The sequence below is a fragment of the Cryptomeria japonica genome, chromosome 5 (assembly GCF_030272615.1).
Source record: "Cryptomeria japonica chromosome 5, Sugi_1.0, whole genome shotgun sequence".
NCBI classification, from domain to species: Eukaryota; Viridiplantae; Streptophyta; class Pinopsida; order Cupressales; family Cupressaceae; genus Cryptomeria; species Cryptomeria japonica.
The window spans coordinates 625,149,209-625,165,652 of NC_081409.1; positions in this window are offsets into that span (position 1 = coordinate 625,149,209).

Below are 16,444 nucleotides of genomic sequence, written 5' to 3' on the forward strand. Positions count from 1 at the left end.
TGAAATTGGTACATAAAATTGGGATCCTTTGAGCTCCAAAATGATGTAGAGGTATGGTTCCAACAACTTGAAAATGCTCCAAGTTTCTCACTTGCTCAATTGGCAACCCAATCTCTTTCAATTGGGATTTTCCCAACCAGACCTCACACCTTAACAAGAAAAAAATCAATGTCTCATTTCAATTTTTTTCATCCCCATAATTCCCCACTGAGACATTTTACAAAGGTTATCAACTTTGGTTTGTCAACCCCACAGGCAAAGTGCTCAAAAGTTGCTCAAATGACTCACACCCCTCCAAAATGGTTCTACAAGTCCACAAAGACTCAAATAAAGTTTATTAGGATCCAAAAACCTCCAATTATGGTAAAAAACCCTCAGATTGGGTTGATCAAGTCTCAAAGGGGTCAAAGTGCAAAATGGCTATTCTAGCCAACTAGCCCTCAAAAGTGACTTTTTGGTTTCTCTCCCAAAAACTACAAAGGACCAAGAAATTTTATTTTATATTCACCATTAAAAACCTAGTACAACACTTTTTCCAAAAGGGTTTGATCTGGAACCTTCTACAAATACCATTTCTAGTAAACCCTCAACTAGGCTAAATGGGGCTAAATGAGCACTTTAACAAAGGAACTACCCTTAAAATTGGAAATTTATCAAGGGAAGCAATTGGAACACCTTGGGGAACTCAAAAAAATACCAAATCCAAAGTTAAAAGTCTTTATTTGCATCTGATAAAAAATTATGGGGAAATGTCAAAGTCTTCTTCACCACCGTATGCCAGTCACATGGGGATGCCTGGCTTCAAACTTGAAGAAAATAATCTCCAACTGCATTCTCCTAGTATGAAACCTCTTTAATATCATATTAAACTCCTAGATCTTCCATCCAACCAATTTTTAGAATTTTTCCATGATTAGATTGGAAGAAAAGGGAAAGAAAAGATGAAACCCTTGGTTTATGCCCTTTTCACAGGCTGTTTTGGACTGTTACACAATAACTCACTCAAAACTCCACTTCAGAACCTTTGGTTAGACTAAAAAGAAATTTATTTCACCCCTCTAACTCCCCATGAAATAATTTTTCAGTTTGGAGGTCGATAAATTCCGTACCAACCAAAAGAACAACAAATTTTCTGGAAAATATAGTTTTTTTATTGATTTCAAATGTCAAGTTTCACAAATTTCGACCACACCAACCCCCAAACGAGTTTGTTGAGGCATTTTATAGTTTTCCCAACATGTTAAAACTGATTTTAGATGGTTATGAACATTGGGAAACTAATTACAACAACTTTTTGAAAAGTTGCTTTACAAATTGACAACTTTGTCAATTTTTGACAATTTTTGACAATTTTTGCATTTTGCCATTCAAACTAATTTTATCATCAACCTATGGACCCAAACACATTGAAATGGATATAAATAGACCAAAAAAACCTTTACTCCCTAAATCTACTCATCCTAAGTCCCTTGACCATAGTTGACCATAGGGTTTATAATGCACCCTAGGCCACTAGGCCTTACAAAATGGACAATTAGGACCTTATTACAAAACAAAACATAAACAAAGGATTCTTTGATCCTTCCCAACACCTTGCTATCAAAAAAATTAATTTTTCAATCAATAAATTATGAAATTGAGGCTTGTGCCCTTGCACCAATAACATTGCTAAAACTAATAAACTATAAGCTAGATGCCTATAATATCAATGCTTGAGCTAAGAATGAGATGGATCAAATGATATGCAAGATTGATATGAAATTGGTACATAAAATTGGGATCATTTGAGCTCCAAAATGAGGTCTATTTATAGGATTGTCCAAGGCTAGGGGTGATGTGGCAAGAATCAACGGTTAAGATTGATATGAAGATATCAACGGTTAAATTGGAGGAGGATGGCAAAGGGGGTTGGATTAAAGGGAACAGTTGGTGACAAGTGTCAAGAGGCTTCTAGAAGGAGTAGGATGAAACGGAACACTTAGTGACAAGTGTCACAAGGTTCTAGAAGATGTTGGATGAAAGGGGACATGGTGGTAGGTAGAATAGGTTTGGTTTAGGAGTGGTAGAAGTTAGGAGAATTTGAATTTAGAAATTCAAATAATATGAAAAGGATAATTAATTTCAACAACTCATGAATTTGATTTTTTTTAATTAATTAGGATTAGAAGAAATGATTTTGGTGGGAGAAATTAATTAATTTGAATTAATTAATTAAAGGGGTGAAATGAAATGAACCTATTTAATAAATCCTTAGATTTATTAATAAGTAGATGAAAAGGGAAATTTAATCAAATTGCTTAGTGAATTTAATTAAATTGGGGAGGAGAGATTAATTAAATAATTTCTTATTTAATTAATTATCTTTAGACCATTTTTAGGTGTATACACCTATCAATGGAAGGCTATAAACAATCACGTAGGATTGTGAATCTTCAAAAAGATTTGGATCTTGCTAATCAAGTGATTGGAGATATGCAGAGGCACATGCAAAAATCACTAAAAGTCAGAAGAAGGTTGTCTGATGATTTACAGGACTCACAAGAGTTGGTGGAACAAATTGAGACATCATCTAAGAACAACATATTAGAAGAATCTGAAGAAATGATTGCAGAATTGAAAGAAAAGAGCAAAGCACTTAATGAATAGCTAAAAGTAATGAGAAGGGAACATGAGTATTTCAGCACACAGATGACTGAAAATCTTGGAGCATTGAGAACAGCTGAAGATAATAAGCGAAATATAGAAGGAGAAAAACAACAACTAGAAGCAATGGTGTTTGCAAAAAATGACAAAATATCAAGGATGACTAAAGTTCAACATAATATGTCTGATCAATTGGATTATGCACATCATGAAGCTACTCTAAAAGAAAATGAGATCCAAGCATTGAAACTTGAATTATCAAGATTGACCAATGAACTAGAAGTAGAAAAGAAGTCAAAAGAAACACTGAGGAAAAGCCATGAATTGTCAAGAATGTTGGATGAGCAACTAAATATGAGAACACCCAACAAAACTGTAGGACTCGATTACAAAGGAAACAACTCTACCAAGAAAGGGATCAACACCACCGAGAAAGGAGAATCATCAAAGAAAACTAGAAACAAAGAGAACATCAATAACATGAAGGACAAGAATCCTATTTGCAACTACTATGGAAAACAAGGACATACCGCCAACGTTTGCAGGAGCAGAAAAGGTGAGCAACTGAATGTTACTAGGTTTGATGGTTATTGTTACAATTGCAATAAGTATGGTCACACATCTAAGCAATGTAGGACAAAGTCCGTTAACAATTATCAGATGGCAAAATTCAGGGGGTTTTACAAAAATTGCAATAGATATGAACACAATATCAAGAAATGTTGGTTTAAGCTGAAAAACTATATGTGGACTCCACACCGAGAAAACACTAGAAGTTACCGAACTCACACAGATCTCAATCGACAATATACTTCAGTACCATGGGATTACAATACAAGAATATGGTGTTAATGTTGTGGAAGATACGGACATATAAGTGCAAAATATATGATAAGGTTTGGAATGAACAACCAGAGATCATGGAGAAATCTCAGAATGGCATGTTTTCATTGTCACAAAGTTGGACACGTGGCTAAAGACTGTAGAGACCAACCTAGAGGAGATACTGAGGAGATAAGAAGCAAATTACTAAAATTTTGGAAAAAGAAGGAAAATGTGTCAACTAATGAAGGAAGCACCTTACCTACCGAGTTAGGTGCATCTACTTTGAATTAATCAATAAAGGTATGGAGGGACTGCATTCTCACAAGGTTAGATCTTAATAGTTCCTAAATAATCATTCACTTAATTCCAAAATCTGCATAGCTAAGATGCAATAGTAAGTTTGAAATATTATCTAGTCTTTTGAATTACTTGAGAAGTCGGTAAATGTATTAAACCTGTCTAGTCGGTAAAAGCTAATAAGAGAGATAGTCAGTATAGTGGAACCGAGTGCATTTAATGCTTATTTTACCTAACTGCACGAAACCCGATAAGGTCAAAAAGAGGTACTTAAAGTATTTTGCGTGATCATTTTTCACTTACCAGTTTTCAAAGTGCAGAGCAGAGTGAATCAAAAGGCAATCAAAAATTTCCAAGAGCGAATTCAAGGTATTTATCATAATCTAAACCACATTTTTAGCAGTTAATCGATCAAAGTCAAGTTGTGAATATTTGTGAAGTATTTACTAAGTTGGAAGCATTTCTCGATTATTTGAAACCCTAAGCTATTTCGTAAGTATAACTTCAAGTTTGAAATGGCTCCCAAGGTATAGAAACCCGTTGTAGTAGAGAGCATTGAGAAGCCTACACTGAAATACACCTTACCTCCCAAAGTGGCATCCGAACTTGATGAGAAAACTGCATTCTCTCTTATTCTAGATAGGGTTCTGTTGATCGAAGATGTTAGATTTTATACCAAGTGCTAAGTTGATGAGCTAGGTCATACTCAGATTAAGGATATGTATGACAAATTGTGCACCGATGGAAACCTAGATAGCAAGTTTGAGCATATCAAAGTTAAGGGATTGACCGAAGCACTAACCTAGATCCTCGAGTCTTCAAACCTCAATGGGTCAAATTTGTCTTGAGCTGAGTGCATGGCAATTTTATGTGGTTGGAGGATCAACCTTTCAAGATCACCAAGGAGATTATTCACATGATAATCGAATACCCTATATTTGACCATGCCCAAGCACAGAAGATGATTTCACAGAAGGAATTGATAACATTAACAAGTGTTGAGTCTGATAGCAGAGGTCTTAAGTTGAACAATGTGACTGATGCAGAACTAAATTTTTCTATTAGAGTTATTGGTTATTGTTTCTTCTAGCCTGCAAGAGAAAACAGTGTACCGTGTGCAACTATAGATTTGGCTTATAAAATTGTTAAAAAGGGTATGCAAATTGATTTATGTGAAGTGTTATTGAAGAATCTTTTTGAAAATCTCAATACAATAAGGAAACTGAAGAAGAATAATACTGCAAACACACTAAAGTTTGGGTCACTCTTAGTGTGTATGTTCTTCTATTTTTAGAAATTCTTTCCTTCAGTCGGTAACATTGTTTGGGAATTACACCAACCTATCACCCATCAAATAAATGATTTCATCAATCAGCTAGGTGATAATTTCAATATGATAATGGATGATTACTTCAACAGATTCCAGGAAAAGATGCATAGCAGGTACATGATTCCACCTTAGCTAGTGGAAAAGTACAAGGATTCTATATGTTTTGAAGTGGATACCGACTACTGTTATGTCAATGCAGTAGAACCCAAGACTCAATCATTACCACCTATGGGTTATGAGATAGATTTTGACATTGCTCAACAATAGATAGATGCCTTTTTAGCACTTCCAAAGCATGCTACTGAGAACATATATGGCACCTATGAAGAGGTGAAAGAAAAAGTAAAAATGAGCATTGTAGTACTGAAGGCTGCTAGAAAAGCCACCAGAATGATCAAGGATTTAACTGAAAAGTTTGGAGAAGGTTCTACCTCCACACCTACTAAGCCAGCAAGAAGGAAGAGTGATCAACTTTCGATCAAGGAAGAATCTAAAGCTCAAGAAGTAGCAATTACACTGAGCACCAAGTTGCCAAAGGGCAAAGTTTTGAAAAGAAAGAAAAAGGATACAACTGAGGTTTCACTGACCAAGCCAGCAAAGCGACCGATCACTAGATCATCTACTACATCACTTGATAAGAAGCAGAAGAATGTAGAAACACCTAAGGTTACAAAAACTTATAGAAAGAAGACCAGAAGACTAATTTTGGACAAAGAGGCAAGTGACACAGAGTCAGAAGATGTAAATAAATTTCAGGTTGTAAAAAGCACAAAGGAAGATGTACATAGTGTTGACAATTTTTGTGCAAAATTAAAGGAATATGGTGGATTTGGGTTGTTTAAATATGTAAAATATGATACAAGAGCAGATGAAGAGAAGATGCAAATAGAAGAGACTGTAATTTGTGTACTTCTCAAGTTCTGAGTACTTCCATTGGAAGTGGCTGGTTTTCTTCCAAAAGCATTATACTCACACATTGATAATAGATGGAAATATGCTATGGACTCAGAGAAGCAAATAAGAGAAAGAGTTTTGGTTCATCTCTTTCCAGATATGTCGGTAGATGACATAAGAGATCATTTGAAAAACTACCAGACAAATTTTCAAGTAAAACAAAGGGCCTTGAAAATGGAATGGCTTATTTCTTGAAGTTGAAAAAGAAACTGAAGAAAAATGGAAGAAAATATTCAGGATTCAGGCTAAAGAACCAAAAGGTGAAGTAGAAATAGTTGACATCACTGAGCAAGATCCTGCTTCCACTATTCAGTTAGATGAGGATGTAATGGACACTGGAGCACAAGAAGGAGAAATGATAGAAGGGAGCTCCTATGCCAAACTGATTTCAAGTGAATTAGTTGTGGAACAGATTAAGTCCTATCCTCTGGTCACCCAACAAGTCACAGTCGAGAAACTTTAGGACATAGATCAAGGTACTGAGGATCAAAAGGTTAAACCAGATGAATCTACCTCTCAGGCCATTGACGAGAAAACTTACAAAGTACCATCAAGCACCGAGACAATTTCCACTGAAACTCCGAGCCAGGAAACACCGAAGGATACAATAGAGGCTATAGGAACCAACAAAAGTGTTGCCTCTACCGAGCAACAAACTAAGAAAGGACAAGCCTCAAAAGCCATTGTACCCATTCAACCGAAGAAGGCATCATCATCAAAGGAGAAGAAAGAAAAAAGACATAGTTTTAAGATAGATCTGTCAAAGCCCATTGTGTTACCGAATGTTGACATTACAAAATTGAAAGGGAAAGCACTGATAGAATTCGGTGAGCTTTGTAAAGCCAAAGCAGAACAAGAAAGACAGATAGCTATTCAACAGAAGAACCGAGTACTTCAGAAGGTCAAAACATTATTGACAAACATAACACTTGAAGCTACCATAATTAAAGATGTTGCCATCCATGTGCAACTGGATGAACTACTCACTCAATTGGAGGAATCAGGAGTAGAAGCATTAGAATACCTTAGCAAATTGAAAGATAAAGAGCTAACTACCCAGATGATTGAAGAAGTGCCAGAAGCAATTGCTATAGGTAAAATAAAGCTTATTGAATTCATTGATGAGTTGTCCCCTCAACTCAAGCATATTATTTATTTATTCCAAAAGTTATGTATATTCTCATTCTTCATCAAAGATATCAAGAATAATACTGAAGTCATTGAAAAAGAGATTACTGATCTCTCAAACAAACTGACTACCGAGCTAGATTGTCTTAAGAATTTTTATACAAGGCTACAAACCCTTATGGCTCAACAGTTAGAACTTTGGAATGAAGACCATAAAATAAGGATGGATATCATGACTCTTCAAACATTATTTATTCCCCATTTGTCATCAGCTCAAGAGCAGATCAACCGAGCTACCCAATTGTCAACTCAAGTAGAGGGAAGCACTTTAGATGGTTTGATCACACTATTTTCTGATATTACAGCTCAGTATACAATACTGGAAAGTGTCAAGGATGCACTTACCAATGCTCTTACAAAAGCTCATACAAAGTATAAATCTATTTTTGATCAGTTGCCCCCACCAAATGGTAACTAGTTTTGATGTTTCTCAAAAAGGGGGAGTGTACTGAGTATACAGAATATCTGAGTGTACAGAATTTATCATATATATATATCGAGTGTACAATTGAAATTGATAGGGGGAGCATGAAACATCAAGAGCATGGAATACATAGCATGGAACATCAAGAGCATGGAATATAGAGTATGGAACATCAAGTTATGTAAAGAATATTGATAAGGGGAGTATGTATTTGAACAATGTATATACTGACATTTCAGTTTATTTTGCAAGTATATAGATTTTGTGTTATGACTTTGAAAGGAGTTTTGTCAAACATACCAAACTAATGTCAAAAGGGGAGATTGTTGCTATTTACTAAGTTGTCATTAGTTTTATGCCCAAAGTCATCCTATATACACTAGTTGGTTTATACTACCGAAAAGTCCAAGTCGGTAAATACCAAGGTTATTGGTGTCGGTTACAAAAGAGAGACAAGTCACCGAGATGATATACACTGAGCTATGAACCGAGACTAATACAGTATGTCTACTGAGCAACAAAGAAGGTATATCGAGTTAATCTGAACCGAGTGGAAACATGTTACAAGATTCAAGAAGATGAAACCATTATTACATAGGAAATTGCATTTAAAGATTTTGTATGATTTTGAGGAAGAATATCCAATGAAATAATTTCTATGTTTATTCATTCAATAAAACAAGTTTGTATGATCGAAGCATGAACAGATCATCATCTCAGAGATCTATATAAACAGAATGATTTGAGTATTTGAGATATGACATGACAATCAAGAGAGAAGATACGAAGTGATGATATAGTTAAGTGTGAAGAAAGAAGATTGACAAAGATATTCAAAGGTTACCAAGAAGATTTCAGAGAACAGTTTATGGGACATAGTATAGAGAAGTGGTTACTGAGTTTGTTTATCAATTACCGAGGAATGCTATGAGCAAGGTAATTTTATATTGAGCACATAGAGTCTACTATAACATTTCAGATGTGAAGTTACAAATATTTTGTAAAGATTTTGATTGAATTATTAAGTTGTGTTAGAAACCTTTAACAGAAATAAAAGACTCTAATAAAGTATAAATTGTAAAGCCTTTAACTAGGTACAACATTTTGTAGAAGTGTTTGTAAAATCCTTTAGCAAGGTAGATCTAAATATCTTTATACTCCTAACAGGGTAAGCTATCAGAAATAGCTAAACATGTAGCTCTAACTGAACAATCTTGATTACTGCAGTAGTGAAGTTATGGGTGCCATCCCCATTGCAGTTTTTCTCTCTAACCAAGAGTTTTTGTGTGACCAAAAATCTTTGTGTTATGGAGTGAAATTTTGATGGATTTTATTTCTATGATTATGTTTCAGTATTATATAGTTATGAGATCAGCAATACTTAGTTTGTGTTTATCAGTAAAATTGTTTTTCAAGAAAAGTTTTGAAGTACTAATTCACCCCTCCCTTCTTAGTACATTAGCTTTCCAAGTCAGACCTAACAAGCCCATGGGTAAAAAATAACCCATGAGCTGTCACAATCCTCTTTTATTGTCTCAGATAAATCAGATATCCGATTTTTATTGTTAAATTATTTTAAAATAACAATATATTATATAATATTATATATTATGTATTATATAATATATAATATCTTATATATTATATAATATAATGTATTATATAATATATAATTTATTTTTTAATTTAAAATTACCTATAAAAATTGGATATCTGATATTGATTTTATCGGATATACAATTTGCCCAGGTGTTTACCATGCCAAGGTGTACTCACACCCAGGCCAAGCAAAAAGTCAAGACGGGCTTTGGTGCTTTTAGGCGAGTGGAAAAGGCTATTTTTTTCACATTGCCACTTTTTGGCCCCCCATGATCCTGCACTAACCCAGAATGCTAATGCAGGTCAATGAAGGATATTTCTACATATGGTTTGCATTTTTGTTTTGAATCTTACCTTTTATTCCTTTATTAAGTGTATTAGGATTTGATTTCATTGCAATTTAGGTTTTGTGGTTGCCTAATCTAAGGCTTTTGATGCCTATTCTTGAATTCCTAGTTACATTTTCTAGTTGAAATTGTCACATCAATCAAACAACATTAACATTATTGGTATTTTTGTCAACATTATCATGGATCTTATACAGGGTGTGGTATACTCAAAACCAGACTGAGTCCTATCTTACATGGGGTACTGCATTTCTTGAAACTAGATTGCATGATTGTCCTTCCAACACAATATTACCACTTTTGACAACAAAGATTAGAATGTTTGTTTGACTTGTTTGAATTATGAGTCTTATCTTTTATTGATTTATATTCGATCATGTTCCTATGTTACTCGATGATGTCATTGAGTGATTTAGAGTGGTCAGGATGGCTCATGGTCTTTCTTTTTTTTCATTTTCTATTTTTCAAGTGTTTCATAAAATTCTAGAGCGAGCATGTGTTGGGTGTCTATGTTGGCACGTTCACATTGCAACTATCGCACATACCTCAACCTTTGACACACGTAATGTCTTAGGATGGTTGAATCGTTCCTTGTCTATGACGTGTTTTTTTTATGCAAAGGGATTTTCGTATCGCCTTAGCCTTCATTGCCATGGTGTGTTGCATCCATTTTTCCATATCAAATAAAGGTTATCACCTACTATTAGCATTTGTGAAAGAAAGATTTCACCACATTAATCATTCTTCACTTCTCATTTGCATTTCTTCTGGTTAACATTTCTTCTATCCCATCAATCCTTCTATCTATTCATCAAAGCAATCATTATCCTGCTATCTATTCTATCTGATCAATCAAGAATTTCTTCATTTGATATCAATCACTCATTTTCTACAATCAATTAGCATTCTTTACTTCTTACTAACATTTTTCTCTTTCATCTAACATTGTTCTCTTCTTTCGAGAGATCATTCATTTTTTTCATACATAAACAATCTCTCGAGGGGGGATCTTACCTCCATCCTATGGTCTATTGGGGCATGACTTCTCAATTTTTTCTTTAAAACAATGCTCAGAATCACATTGTCTCAAAGAGGGAAATGTAGACACTAAAAATTGTCCTCAGTCTTTTTCAACACTTTTCACTAACCTTTTTTGTCTAAACTAATTAAGTAATTTTAATTATTTAATTAGTACTAATATTCCTCTTGTAGTTTCCTATAAATAATTCTTAATTATACTAGGATTTTCATCTTGTAATCAACTTGCTTTTCACTTGCATTTGTGCTTTGTAGGTGAGATCCATACATCAAATTTGAAGGAGAGAGAATTCCAGTGGAGGTCAATGAAGTAGATTTCTACATATGGTTTGCGTTTTTGTTTTGAATCTTTCCTTTCGTTCCTTTATTGAGTGTATTAGGATTTGACTTCATTTCAATTTAGGTTTTGTGGTTGCCTAATCTAATTCTTTTGATGCCTATTCTTGAATTCCTAATTATAATATCTTCTATATGACCTTCCCTACAACTATACTTAAAGTGCATAAAACAAAAAGTTAAATAAATCTACAATAATTCATATTATCTACATTTGGAGCCTTCATAACCCAAGTAAGGAGAATCTAAACTAAAAAAAAGTGATTTCCTTTGAGCTAAACTATTATATAATTTAACAAAACTATCAAGCAAAAGTATGGAGAATCACTTACATATGTAAAAATTTGATGCAGGAGCATCCCCGGTTGATGATAAATCTTGCATCAACCAAAAATATATTTGTTTTCAGTTCTGTGTTGCAGTTTCTGTGATTCTTCCAGAATTTTCTAACAGTTGTTCCTTTTTTCATTGCGGATCAAATTTTTGGCTTCTAGATTGGTTCTTGTTCCTTATTCCAAATTTTCAATTTATTTGGACTCTTTTCCAACAATTTATTGCTTTTGGATTGTTTGTTTCTTGGTTCCCAAAGCAGTTTTTGAGCTTAACGACTAGTTGGAGATTTCTTCTTGTGCAAAGCAATTTCTTGGCTTGCAGATCTATCTGGTACCATGTTTGATGTTCCTTGGCCCTTGGACGACCTTTCTTGGTGGAGGAGATATTCACACTTTGGGTCTGACCTATTTTACACATTTCATTTTCATGTCATTGGGGAGTGTAATCTTTTGTGGCCAACCCGAATGTGTTATGGATGCTTTATATGTTCTTATTTGATCTTTTGGGGAGAAGTGAAGATAGATGAGGTATTATATTGATAATATGTAATTTGAACTCATTTTGGGTTCCAGATGATTGTAATTTATAATATATGATGTAACTAGTCCTGCAAGAATTTTTTGAATTCTAGATGTTGCCGGTTGATTTATGATAAATATATGATATTACAAATGTTTGATTTTGCATTTTCTCTATGAGTTGTTGTCGCTTCCATTGTGTTACTCTTGCTGCATGATCTGGACTGTTCTCTTTGATGGTCCTCCAGAACATGGTTGCATCAGATAGTTTTAGAGTTGGTTGTGAATCTTGAGGCATTCCTTTGGGTGAACAGATCACTGATTTGAGGTAGGCTGCAAGTGTGTTCAATAGATCACTGAGAGAGAGGCAATTGAAACCTTGTAGTCCAATCACTGAGTTGAGGTAGTTGCACCAAAGCAAAGGGAGGAGATGATGTCAAGGAGGATGAGAAGGGTAGAGCAAATGATGGAGGATTTCAAGAATGAGATGACGAATGAGATCTGAAATGCGTTGGCTAGTTTGTAGATGAATCCATAATCAAATGATGAATATGAAGAGGTGGGAGAAGATATTGAGGCCAAATAAGTTGAGGGACTAATAAATGAGGGTGAAGAAAGATTTCTTAGAGTGGTGGTGCAAGTAAGAAAAGTTCATAAAGTTAAGGTTTCTAACTTTTTGGGTTCGTTGAATCTGAAAGATCTGATAGACTAGATCAGAGAGTTGGAGGACTACTTTGAGTTTGAATATGTTAGGGAAGTTGAAAGGGCATGCTTGTTTATACTAGAAAGAGTTGCAGAGAGATAGAGTGGAGAATAATGAGATGAAAATCACCTGATGGAGGTAAATGGTCAAGAGATTAAAGGATAAATTCATTCTGGGAGAGTATGAGTTTGAGTTGTTCAAAAGGTTGAAAAAATTGAAGCAGAAGGACATGAGTGTGAAGGAGTATACTAAAGAATTCTACAAGGTGATGATTAGATCCAGACATCAAGAGATGGATAGGGGAAAGGTGGCTAGATACATAAATGAACTCCAATTTAACATCCAGGATGAGATGACTATGTTGAAGATTTCTACAATTGAGGAGGCTTATCAATATGCATTGAAGGAAAAAGATACTAAAGAGGAGACAACAGAATAACTTGAAGGGAAGAGAGAGACATTCAATAGATAGAGGGAAAATGAGTGGAAAAATGGAGAAACAGACTAGTGAGGAGCCAAAATCTAAATGGAGTGAAGAACTAGAGAAGAAGACACAAAGGAATAGAGGTAGAAGGAGTTCTTGGGTACATGTTTCAAGTGTGGGGAAATTAGACATAGAGCTTATGAATGTCCTCAGGGTAACAAGGGAAAGGAATTTATTAGCATGTGAAGATCTAAAAACTAGAGTTGCAAGTGATAACTTGATCAAACCAGAGCAAGGAGAATCCCTTATGGTTACAAGAGTCTTGATGGAGTAGAGTAGAGAGGATACCAGACCTACTTAAAGAAAGAATCTTTTCCAGACTATTTGCAAATTAGGAGGTAAGTGTTGTAAGGTTATTGTGCATAGTGGAAGTACTGATAATCTAGTATCAAAAGAGATGGTGAACAAACTTGGTTTGAAGAGGATTAAGCATCCTTTGTTACAAGCTAGGGTTTCCATTGCACCAAAATATCGACTTGTCAATGCCTGATACAACCACTAGACTTATAGAATCCACAGGAGGCTATTAAACCATGTCATTAATCCCCGCGAGGGATGGTGGCCCACTGCCAACAATCCCCCTCCCCATATCACTCAAAGCGGCCTACGTGATTTGAGCCTGTGACCAAGCTCTATTACTACTTGTTACAAGCTAGGGTTGTCATTGCACCAAAAGATTGACTTGTCAGTGCCCGATAAAACCACTAGAGTTATAGAATCCATAGGAGGTTGTTAAACCATGTTCCAAATCCCCGCGAGGCATGCTAGCCCACTACCAACATCCTTGTCCTTACAAGGTGGGATGGTTAAAAGATGATCATGTGGTAGAGATGAAAGAGCAGTGCTAGGTGAACTTTATTATTGGTCCTTTTAGAGATGAAGTCTTGTGTGATACCTTGCCTATGAGTGCTTGTCATGTTTTTCTTGGTAGACCTTGGAAGTTTGGTAGAGGAGTTGTTTATGATTTTAGGAAGAATCTGATCACAATTGAGAAGGATGGGCAAAAGTTCACTTTGGCTTCTTTGAAGGAGAAAGAGAAAGAGGTAAAGAGCTCGAGTCTTGTGAAGAGTTTTAGTGCTGAGAAATAGATTGCAAAGATTATACCAGATGTTAGCATGGATTTGAAAAAAAATCTAGCTGATAACAAGGTGGTACCAGATGACAACAAGGATAAAATTATGGTGGTAGGTAAGATGGATTCCGGTGGAAAGAAAAAATCAAATTTATAGAAGAAAGGGAATAGTTGTAAGAGGCAGAGTGTAGGAATAAAATAGGCAAAGATAGGAGAAGAGGATAAGAGATTGGAAGATCTTAGCTAAGTTCCAAAAGTGGTAGTAGGGAAGAATTTTACAAACAAAGAAGACATTTGGATCAGAAGTGAGCATGGGGTCTATATCCTGAATCCTTTTGGTTGTTCAAGAGTTGCCTCTCATGGAACATCTTTTTCTATCTGGGGTGTCTGATGTAGGAGCATCCCTAATCGATGAGAAATCTTGCATCAACCAAAAATATATTTGTTTTTCAGTTTTGTGTTGCAGTTTTTGTGATTCTTTCAAAAAAAATTGGTAGTTGTTCCTTTTTTCATTGCAGTTCATATTTTTGGCTTCTAGATTGGTTCTTGTTCCTTACTCCAAATTTTTAGTTCATTTGGATTCTTTTTCAGTAAGTTATCACTTATGGATTGTCTATTTCTTGTTTCCCAGAGTAGTTTTTGATCTTAATAGCTAGTTGGATATTTATTCTCACACAGAGTGATTTCTTGGCTTTTGGAGCTGACCGGTACCATGTTCAATGTTCCTTGGCCCTTGGCTGACCTTCCTTGGTGGTCCACACTTCATTTGCATTCTGGGTAGAGGAGATCTTCACGCTTTGGGTCCAGCCTATTTTACACATTTCATTTTCCTGTCATTAGGGAATGTAATCTTTTGTGGCCAACCCAGATGTGTTCCAGATGCTATATATTGAAAGGAAGATAAGGTGCGGAAAACACTTCCTAACACTAATCTAGTGGGAGAGATAGTGCAAATTTTCCTACAAATCTTTTATTACAGAAATAGAAACACATTCATAGAGAGATAATAAACACACATAAAGATTAACAATTCAAACACAAGATATATCATGGGGAAAACCCTTTCAGGTAAAAAACCTCGCACTCCAAAAGCATAGTACTTTGTATTCCAGTAATCAAAATCTTAGAATACAATACCAACACTTAGCTTCTTCAATAGGAGTCTCCAACTACAACCCACAACTTGGATTAATTCAAGCAACATAACAGTTGACTTGAAAACATTACATATCTAACACTCCTCATGACTACCTTTTATAGAGAAATACAACTAAAGAGGAAGCTTCTAGATGAAGCATTGATATGGGGTCATGCGTAACATTTGGCCCTATTTTTTAGTCACCAAAAGTATGCAAATGACACATGTACATCTCCAAATGACTCCCCATTCAAACCTCCTAAGTTGGGCACTCTTACAATGCCTACAGTTGTAAGAGACTCTATTATAAATGACTAATTTTAGCTTATTCTCTTACAACTCATCATAACCCTCTCCATGCAAAAGGTATCTCCTGCCAATTCTCCATTCTATCATAGAATCTGTCATAGGCCGACACTTGTCAAGATCCTCATGTGGTATGCCTACCTCTACATGTGCAACATATGTGTCAAACAATCATCACCAAGTAGGATGCCACCAAGCCTGTGGATCCCACTAGATGACTAGACATTTGTAGGCAATAAATAAAATAATAAATTAATAAATAAATGCATTAGTGAATGTTAGCATTTGCAAAGGTTGAGAAAACTTAATCACAACATTTTCTCACTTATCGAATTCCTTTCAAATAGCCCATAAATCAATTGTAGGGGGGCGAGAGGCCCATAAAATTGGAACACCATCTGAATTTCTCTATGCTCACTTGTTTTCTTAATGCATCTGCAAAATTCATCAAATTGTCAACCTTCTCCAATTTTACCTTCCCATCCTCTACCATATCTCAAACAAAATGAAATTGAACATCAATGTGCTTCATTCTGGCATGGAAAGTCAGATTCCTTGCTAAGCAAATAACACTTTGACTTTCACAACATAAAGTAATCAATCTCACATCAAACCCAATATCTGAACACAATCACCTAAGCCAAATGGCTTTCTTACAAGCATGAGTAGCTACCATATACTCTACTTCTATCATGGACAAAACGACTACATCTTGTCGCTTACTCATCCAACTAATATCACCACCATTCATGGTGAAAACATAACCACTGGTGGATCTTCTGCTGTTAATGTCACCTGCCCAATTTGAATCCACATATCCATGAATACTTATAGAATGCTGAGGTCCAGGAGGATAACCATGATAACACAAGGAATACTCAAAAGTACCCCTCAAATATCTGAACACTC